Genomic DNA, 9,234 nt, shown 5'->3' with positions numbered 1-9,234 from the left:
GAATGCTGTTGTTGAAGGTTGAAATGTACAGGAATTGTGCAGAGTGTAAGTAAGTGTCTCCACTAGACTAGACAGAGGTGAAATCAAGTGTCTTCACCAGACAAGGGGGGAATAAAGTCTACACTCTATTACACCAGTGTCCAGTCAAGGCACTTTATTACAACACTGGTTCGCCTTTTTTTACTTAGGACAGTGTATTGAAAAGCGCGCGCAGTTCATTTACTCTAACTCAATCTGTGTCTGTTGTTGTCTCTCCACTACATATAGTACGCGGAGAGGCCACCACACTATTCATTGAAGACGTATATGACGTCCGTGGACGGTCAAGGAACACGTTGTACAGAGACAGTCAGTGGGAGGCTTATGTCTCCCACCTGTGGAAGCTTTGTAAGTCATTGCGTTTGTTTATATCTGTATCCATATATCACGCGTCTATTTTCACTTCCTTCATATATCTAGCTATTCTTCTATTGACTTATCTATTCATTTTCAGATAGGGAACCCTCACGCGTCAAGGAGGCGCTTTACCCCTTGACAACAGATGAGGACCCGTATGTCCGTGAAAAGAAGCAAGAGTGTGTACCACTCTATACAGTTTCATGACGAAGGTACGTACCTTTCAGGTGTTCTTTATATCCTAACTTAAATCTAACGCAAACCCTAAATATAGATGCTAACGCCTTACGGCTGTAGATTCTAAATATAGATGCAGTACTTTTTCTTTTTTCTCCTTTAGACGACAGCGACAGCCTTCCGACACCGGACCGCAGTCCGGAGCGCACCCGCACAGACCCCTGTTCAACAACAGGTCCACCCTCTGCACCCGTTGCCATCGTGCAGTCGCGGTGGCCGACCGTTACCATGGCTCCCGACGGTGACAGACAGCCGGAGGCGTCCACGTCGGCAGCGAGTGACTTCTGGCCCAGGGAATCCCGTAGGTATATTACCATTACAAAAATTTGCGCGCACAGCCCACTAACGTTCATTTCGAGGTCGGCTCTGCTAGAGACAGGCCACTGATGGCTACGGTCGATCCCGAGTTTTTTTACCTCGTAAAGAGGGCTGAGATTTTGGCCGGCTATTTGAGACAGAGGGAACTGGAGTTGGAGGAGGCAATTGGGGATACTGAAAGGCTGAGGGTACAGCTCCAACAACAAACATCAGCGGATCCTGGATCTTGAGGCCAGGCTCAATAATGAAAACATCGATGGGGAGCCTCCCAGAAAGAGGGCCTTGTTGTACAACGCCCCAAAAACCCTGGTCTGAATGCGCAACCAGCACTAAGGCCTAAAGGAGAAGAAACCTAAGTTCCTGGATCTAGGTTGAGGATTGAGGGGGAAACGCACACGCTTGTGTCTGACCGCTTTTAGAAAGTTGTTATCTATTACTAATTAGTAAGTGCTCAACTGCTTAGCTTGATTTCGTAATGGATGGTCAAAATGTACCAGTAGACCAGGATGGACAAAATCAGAACCAGAATGGGCAGGATCAGCAAAATCAGAATGGGCAGAATCAGCAAAATCAGAATGGACAGGATCAGCAAAATCAGGATGGGCAAAATCAGCAGAATTAAAACGTACATTATCAGCCTCAGCTAGCAGGACTAAACTTCGGCTACGTTCCATTTGATTGGAAGCTGCCTAAATTTACAGGAACATCGAGTCTAACAGTAGATTATTGTGCAGACACCTAGAGGGAGAGGCTCGCCGTCAAGTAAATGTATTATCTAACGTTGAAAGTGCAGATGTAGAGAGGGTAAAAGAAAGACTACACGAAGCTTTCGGTGACACCGCCCCTGTCTCAGTAATCATGGGAGAATTCTACTCCCGAGTGCACCTTCCTCGTGAAAGCCTATAACAGTACGCTCTGGCGCTGCAAGAGCTACTGAAGCGGGCAGACAGACGAAGGGGGCAGCCTTTAGCTGATCAGGACAACATACTTAGAGATAGAGTTTTAGACGGAATCAAAGACGCGTGGCTGTGCCGCCAGTTACGCAGGGAAGTGATGAGGGCAATATTTTTCTTCCACACTCAATTCACTTTCAACTCCCAGTGCCATTCAAAGAACAACAAAACATAACGTTATCATTCTCCCTCAGTTGAAATAATGAAAAAAGAATAGTAATATATAAAGTAATGTAATGTGACATATACATACACAAATATGCATCCTTTTTATCACCTTCTTACCACCTGTAGGTTTGCCTGGGGATGGGTCATGCCCTCTGACAGTGATCTGGAGGTGGCCACCACTGTGGCCAAACTCCTCCTGAATCACTGTATGACACTGGGCATAGTGTGGGAAGAACTGCAGAGTGATAATGGGAGTGAATTTGTGTCACACGTAGTCCTTATGCATGCATAGTATTATTGTCTTATTCGTTTTTTTATGACTTGATGGTCCACAGCTTATTTCCAATATCAATCTACTTTCTCATCCCTACAAGCACTGTAGTACCTTAGCCACTAAGGTCTGACAACATGATATCATTATAACTATATCAACCTTATCAATGTGGTTATTACATATATTGTTGCAAAATGTCTATGTTTCACTGAATTCAAACACCAAAGTTGATAATTTTCATAGTCAGTCGATCATGATGAGTCAGTCAGTAGTGTATTTTACTTTTTATTTTAGGAAACTGATGAAAGCACTGGGCGTGAAGGTTGTCTTGGCCAGCCCAAGGTGTCCAACAACTGGAGGGAGGTTTGAACGTGGAATTCAGAGTACAAAGATTCGATTATCTGCTGTCATCGCCCAGGGTAGATTAGACAACAAGAATGGCGGGATGGCAGCACAGGAAGTGCTGCAAAAGGCGCTTTATCACTACAACAAGTAGGTGTTAAAACAAATATGATAGAATTTTTGCTGTCCACATTGTCATATTTCTTATACTGTATAAGATGCCTGATTCAAGCCAAGTGTTTAGAGCACACCAGCTGTTAAAGGCATGGTCTTTTGACTTGGCAAAGTCCCTGTTTGTGCTAGGGGGAAGTGCAGTTGCAGGAAGAGAGGGAAAGCATGCAGTAGAAAGTGCAGATGTGCAAAGGAACAACTTGGCTGCCAAAACAAGAACTTTGGGCAGGTAACAGCACTTTTAGTCTTTGTTAGTAGATCATGTTCACCTGTACCTCTGTGTGTTCTATAAAAAGGCTGCAGTGATATTTAGCAGTAATAGCTCTTTTAACTGCATGTGTCCCATGTGTATTGCACTGTTGCAACTATTAATTTATAGCAATTGATGCTACAGATTGTCCTATTACAGGATCACTAAAATCTGTTGTTGTTGCTTGGATAATGTAAGTCATCCCCTAGATGGACAAACAGCATTTAACTGAGCATCGTGTTAAAGCGACTTTCAATGTCAAAATGTATATGACAACAGCCTGCGATATTTCCAAATGTAGGTCCCAAGGATTGGAAGCCTCAAAAACCTGAAGAGTGAAGTTGCGAGGTGGAAGGACCAGGCGGAAGAGGCGGAAAGGGAATTGGACGATTGGAAAAAACGGGCATTGGCAGCGGAGGGCAAACTGGCGAGGTAAGTACAATCGGTGATCATCATTGTTAAATTTCCCCTCACCTGACAGTCGTCCCTCTGTACCTGTGCTTGTGCCGCGTAACAGATCTACTCACCATCAGTTCTAACAAGGAGGTTTTACATACGGGTAGTTGGCAACTGTGTCACGGGAAAAAGGAAAGTGCATTGCCCCCGGGGTGATATTGACGTGGATAGGTTTGATTCAGGTGATATGTAGTTAAAGTAGCGAGTATTTGCCAACCAGAATAGACATGAAATCCACCCCATTTTTCACCTTTAACGAATGTATGCATTTTAACGAACGATATGACATTCTGTATTTCTTTCCATGGTAAAAGAAGCAGCTCCCTACAGGCCCACCACCTGCAGTCCGATGGAGATGACCCCGAGAGTACGTCTGAGGCCCGCCAGGTACACACGTACGGCAAGTCGTCCGCCCCGGCCAAAAAGACAACCTCGCCAGCCTTGCCCAGCCAGGGAAAGCCGTCCGCCGGCCGTCCGTCCAGTACCCGCCCCAAAACCAGTTCCCGGCCACAACCCACCCGGCGGTCTGGAAAGAGGAAAGCGGCAGTCAGCTCTAGCTCCAGCGCCCAGAAAAGAGCAAAGGAGACCGTTTACCCACCCAAGCCCATTGAGGTCAACCAGTTGGTTGCCGCTGCTTACAATAAGAAGTATTATGTGGTTAAGGTCGAAAGCGTACAGGAGCAGACCGCCTTTATCACCTGGATAGATTACCACGGCGATGGGCTGTACGTCCCCCCCCCCCCCCCCCCCAAAAAAAAAAACAGCATAGGAAGAGGAGCATAAATATATTTTTGCCGTTGATATACCCAACAGGAGACTGGGGAGAGTTGAGGTACTATGTATGGAAGAGATTGACAGACAATTCAAAACGTATCTCTCAGTTTTTGGATCATTGTAAGTTAACGTAGCTCTTCCATACTTTGCGCATCAATCTCCCACTGAATAGACATTCAATAGTGATTAACTGTTTCTTTTTTGCATATAGCGTTATGAATGTATTAGTCTAGGTGGATAGATATGTAATCTGGACAAAATAAAAGCACATGGAAAGTATTGGTACTTGTGTGGCATGGTTGTTTTGTAGACTGAGTCATTATTTGAGCGCTCCTAGTTCTCCCCTTACGGCGGCGTTGACAGAGGTTCTGGGAACACGGAGTAGTATTTTGTAGTAGTTTTAAGAGAACATGTTCTTAGTCGGGAACTTTGATACTGTACGTTTCTATACCAGTACGTTTTGGATTCTTAATACATGTATGTTCCAATTTATTTACTATTGGCAACGACTCAAAGGTAGATCCAGAGATTGCATTTGTCAACAGTTGATATACCACATTGAGGGATTGGTGTGTTTGCTGTTAGACGGGGAAACAAAGCTTTGGGTCAGTTTTGCTGCATTCAAACAAGCCTGGTATGTACCCACACATCGTCTCAATCACACTGGGCCCTTTCGGCTTTTACCTTGCTCTGGATTTCGATCCAATGAAAGGTACATCAAGGCTAGTAAAGGTCAGGCACCCGATACATATCCAATTCTAGATAGTAATGGTGTTATAGGGGAAGCAATAATTGCATTGCTATGGTGCAGAAGGACGTCCTTCCGTTCTCTGAAGGACCTTCATTCACCATAGCTGTGGATAAAACGGTACAAAAGAATGGCTTGCTGTCGGCACATTCCCTGGCGTATCATAAGGGCTTTGTCTGTGAGAAGTCGAACATCGCTCTGATTGAAGTGGAGGGAACAGTAACTGTGAAGGTCTCCTCTTTCAAGAAGCTGGCAGACATAAGGACAGAGCCGGAGAGGAAGGGTCTCTCTACTGACGGAACGATGAAGCAACACCGAGCACGTTTGCAGAATCACCTCAACGTCGCGGCGATGACGTATGGCCCCAATAAACCAAACCAGCGGTCAAAGCTGACCATTTGCTGAAGGTCCCATCATATGCCCAGGAGCAATTTGGGCAAAAACCAACGGAGATCTGGTGATTGGGGATAACGCCAGCAAAACGGTGGTCACCGTACAGGTAACCGGAGATGGGATCGGGCTAATTGGCACTATGGCCAAGTGTGCAGACTACTCCATGGACTGTGGGTGCGGGTGGGGCATTATATGCCACAATCAACGGAGACCAAGGTGGTTTGTACAAGTACAAGTTCGAAGAGGAGCAGTGGCAAAGACTAGTGATCAATGGGACCGCTTTGTGTAAGGAGGCACACACTGTTATACCCTACGACGTAGGCGATTTCACCCTTGTGTTCACTGACACCGGAAGCCACCAGGTGAAAACAGTCACACGGGCCGGTACGATACAGGTTGTAGCCGGAAGTGGCAGGCCAGGTTTGCAGGATGGTACCGCCAAGTTTGCCGAGTTTCAACAGCCAAGGGATGGGACATGGGACATATTCTACTCAACTAGAGCGTGGAGAATAGACTAACCCCCTCGTCCGCGCAGCGCGGTGCCGCGAAGCTAATCCGTCACCACATTTAGTGCACTCATATTGGGATTTGTGACATATGTGGTAAGTTCTTTAAGTCAAAAGAAGTCATGAAAGGTCATCACAGACCAAATGACAATCCCAGAGTAAAGAAGTTTGTCAGTGTGACAAGTGTGGAAAGCGTGACGCACCTCTTCTGGGACAGCGAGTCATCATCAACAATATCGGAGGCTCCAATAGCCTCGAGTTGATGTAACTTTTGAGTCTCAGAGTTGCGCCACAACCAGTGAAGGAGAAGCTGATACTAGCATTTGGGTCGATGAACAACACCAACAAGTACAGAACAGAGATGCTCTGAACACAGCGGTAGACCACATATCCGGGGGAAGAATAGTCCTTTAAGGTCCAGCTTTACCGCAATATAGTTTTCTAGTCTACTCCTTACATAAGATCTATATTAATGTTAAACAAAAAGTACAAGTTGACACCTGTCAAGCCTGGAATTATAGCCAGTATTCTGGACTACAGAAAAAAATTATCCAGTGTCAAGGGGGCTAGGGATGTCAAGGGGGCTAGGGAACATACAATTTTAGATAAGGCTACCCTGGGCCAGCATACGTAGTTAAGCACAAGTTATGTATCGCTCTTTTTCACTACAAGTGGTTTGACAGAAGCACATTCCTATCACTGATTTATCTCACTTCTATTTTATTCTTACTCGTGCCACCAGGTCGGATGGACACTTCATGGCCATGATGAGGAAACTGCGGGCGTCGTTCCTGGAGTTTCACGACGCCACAGAATCGATGCCTGCAGATTTGTTACCCAGCAAGGATACAGATTGGCACCCGACGGCTGTCCGAATCATAAAGAAAATGGTCGAGGTATGCCATATTCTACTAATGTAAAAAGTCTATTCATAAGATGATCTCTTAGCCTATTTTCACATCAGCGATCATTACACGTTAACATGTACTTTCTGAAACACAAAATGTATCATGTATGTACATAGATGCTATGATGTTCAAATGGGGACTCTCTGGAAATCTAAGGGGCAAAAAGCATGTAATGACATACTTGTATACAAAGAGGTGACTAACAATGATTATCTTGATGTCATATATCCTCATTTGCTTAATGGTATTTGATTGTGAATCAGATTCAGGGCAGTTTTAACATTTTAACATGCTTCGCTTTTTTTTCAGTACCGCCAGGTCAGCAACAACGCCAATGAGTACAAGCTAGTAGCTCAGCAAGAGGTGTTGGGCAATCGTCCTGCAGATCTTCCAGCTTTGCGAGAGCGGCAGTATTGTGACCACAGAGCAAAGGGCATCGTTTCTGATGTTCAGACCTCTAAAGGGACTAGAAGAGCACGATATGTACAGTGTGCTAACAAAATATGCCGAGACTCCTCCTGGGGCAAAGTTAAAAGCGCAGTCATTGATCAGCAATGTCCAAGCAGAAGTGGTGAGTTCTCCTCAGTCTAACAAATAAAAACAATAAGAGTTTTAAAAATCTAACAGTCAGCTGCGTTGGAACATCTACAGGACTGTATATAATGTTCCGAACAAATAACTTGATTCTAAGACTTGAAATTGTCATTCAAGAACCCAAAGAAGTCTGTTTATAAACTTAGATAAAAGAATGATAATTCTTGAGTTACAGGTTCTGTTTGTACTCTGTAGTAATCAAATACATGTGGCTGGGCATTGCGATATTTCATTGGTACAGTCTACTACAAATGTATATGATCATATCAGTTGTAATATTGCTCGGTCGGTGTGCTCCCTCTTAAGCACAATGTATATTTTCTTGAAAGGAAATGAACAAACTACCACCTATGAGGGAAATGGCAATCACATAAAGAAGGATGAAGCGCCACTTAAGAGCCCTCGAGAAACAAGGACTCAGCGTGGAGGTAAGTGGCTGGAGTTGTCAACCCCCAAGCTCATGTGTAGGTTCACGGGCACGTCATCGGTGTCGCGGGAGGAAATCAAAACACACTTCCACAATGATAAAATTTATGGCCAATGGTCGGATGCTTTGAGCAAGGCAACCTTGCTCCGCCACCTCTCGGGTGACGCTTTGTCAACCTACACATCTGCCGACACGACCATCAAATCAGGGACGTGCAACGACGTTCTGGACTTCTTAAGAGCAATATTTCAGCGCCCTAATGACCCTTCACACTATGAGGCAGAACTTAACTCCTTACGGCAGTCGGTCACGGAGTCAGCCTAGGCTTTTGAGGTACGGGTTAGGAATTTGATCTAGAGGAAAATCGTCCACTTCGAGAATATCATCCCTTTAAATTCACAGCGTTTTGACCGGGATCCAGATTACGCCGACAGAATTGGCCGACGTCAGAGACCTCTACGCCGTCCCCCGACTGGTGAGGATGCACCCTAAGCCCCATCCAGGGTTGGGCAAAACTCGGGGAAACCCTCCAATGTTATTTCTGTTACAGATGACATGCTGGTACCGGAAACGACAGCGGAAGAACCTCACGAGACGACCCCAGTGTTGACGGCAGCCATTGGCAGGGGAGACCGCACGCTGACGCCGACGACAGTTCCTGAGACGACAGCAGAAGCGGTGGGATCTGGCGAGGCGGACTCAATGGTGACCTCAGTTCCTGACGTCGAGGCTAGTACAACAGTTCCTGGCCAACCAGTAATGGCAACGGCTCCAGTGCCACAGCACCAGCTACGTGTCACCACACGCCCCGCCCGTCAGGTGCGCCAACCGGCCTACCCAAAGGACTTCGTCTGTCCAACCGACAAGTCCGTAGATGGTGACGACACTTAGGGGTACCAGCAGTTCGACGGGCCTTGAGAAGTACGGACATATATCAATACCAACCGCCTAACACGCCTACCTGTCGTGCCACGTCCCGTGCAACTGTGAAGTGCTGTCGTACCCGTACACCAGTGAAACACCACACCTGTCGCGTTAGTCGCCGTGGCGGCCGTTCGGACTAAGGTAACGCCGTCACGTGCGCACTGTCGACGGCCGTGAAGGCCTGCGTCATCCCCTGTGAAGTGCTGTCGTACCCGTACAAAGGTCCGCCCCAGAACACTTGAGAGCAAAGATGTTAAATCTGCTTGGAGGGTACTACTAATGTTCATCTATAATCTTTCTACTTTATATTGCCTTTAAATCAGGCCGAGGAGCTGTTTTCATGGCAGGCAGACCTTCATCTGAAGTGTGCAAAAGGCAGACTGCATTGCATTGAA

The 9,234-nt window shown here is 46.1% G+C and overlaps 2 long non-coding RNA genes across 2 annotated transcripts; both read left to right on the top strand.

The window, feature by feature from the left end:
- Positions 1-229: 229 nt before the first annotated feature.
- Positions 230-3,083, top strand: LOC136445638 (uncharacterized). Its single transcript, XR_010757429.1, has 3 exons — positions 230-387; positions 494-608; positions 737-3,083. It is a non-coding gene; the product is annotated as an uncharacterized lncRNA (long non-coding RNA).
- Positions 3,084-3,236: 153 nt separating this feature from the next.
- LOC136445643 (uncharacterized) lies at positions 3,237-4,306 on the top strand. Its single transcript, XR_010757433.1, has 2 exons — positions 3,237-3,541; positions 3,880-4,306. It is a non-coding gene; the product is annotated as an uncharacterized lncRNA (long non-coding RNA).
- Positions 4,307-9,234: the final 4,928 nt, after the last annotated feature.

The sequence above is a fragment of the Branchiostoma lanceolatum genome, chromosome 12 (genome assembly GCF_035083965.1).
Source record: "Branchiostoma lanceolatum isolate klBraLanc5 chromosome 12, klBraLanc5.hap2, whole genome shotgun sequence".
Taxonomy (NCBI): domain Eukaryota; kingdom Metazoa; phylum Chordata; class Leptocardii; order Amphioxiformes; family Branchiostomatidae; genus Branchiostoma; species Branchiostoma lanceolatum.
This window is presented reverse-complemented; position numbering and strand designations above follow the sequence as displayed.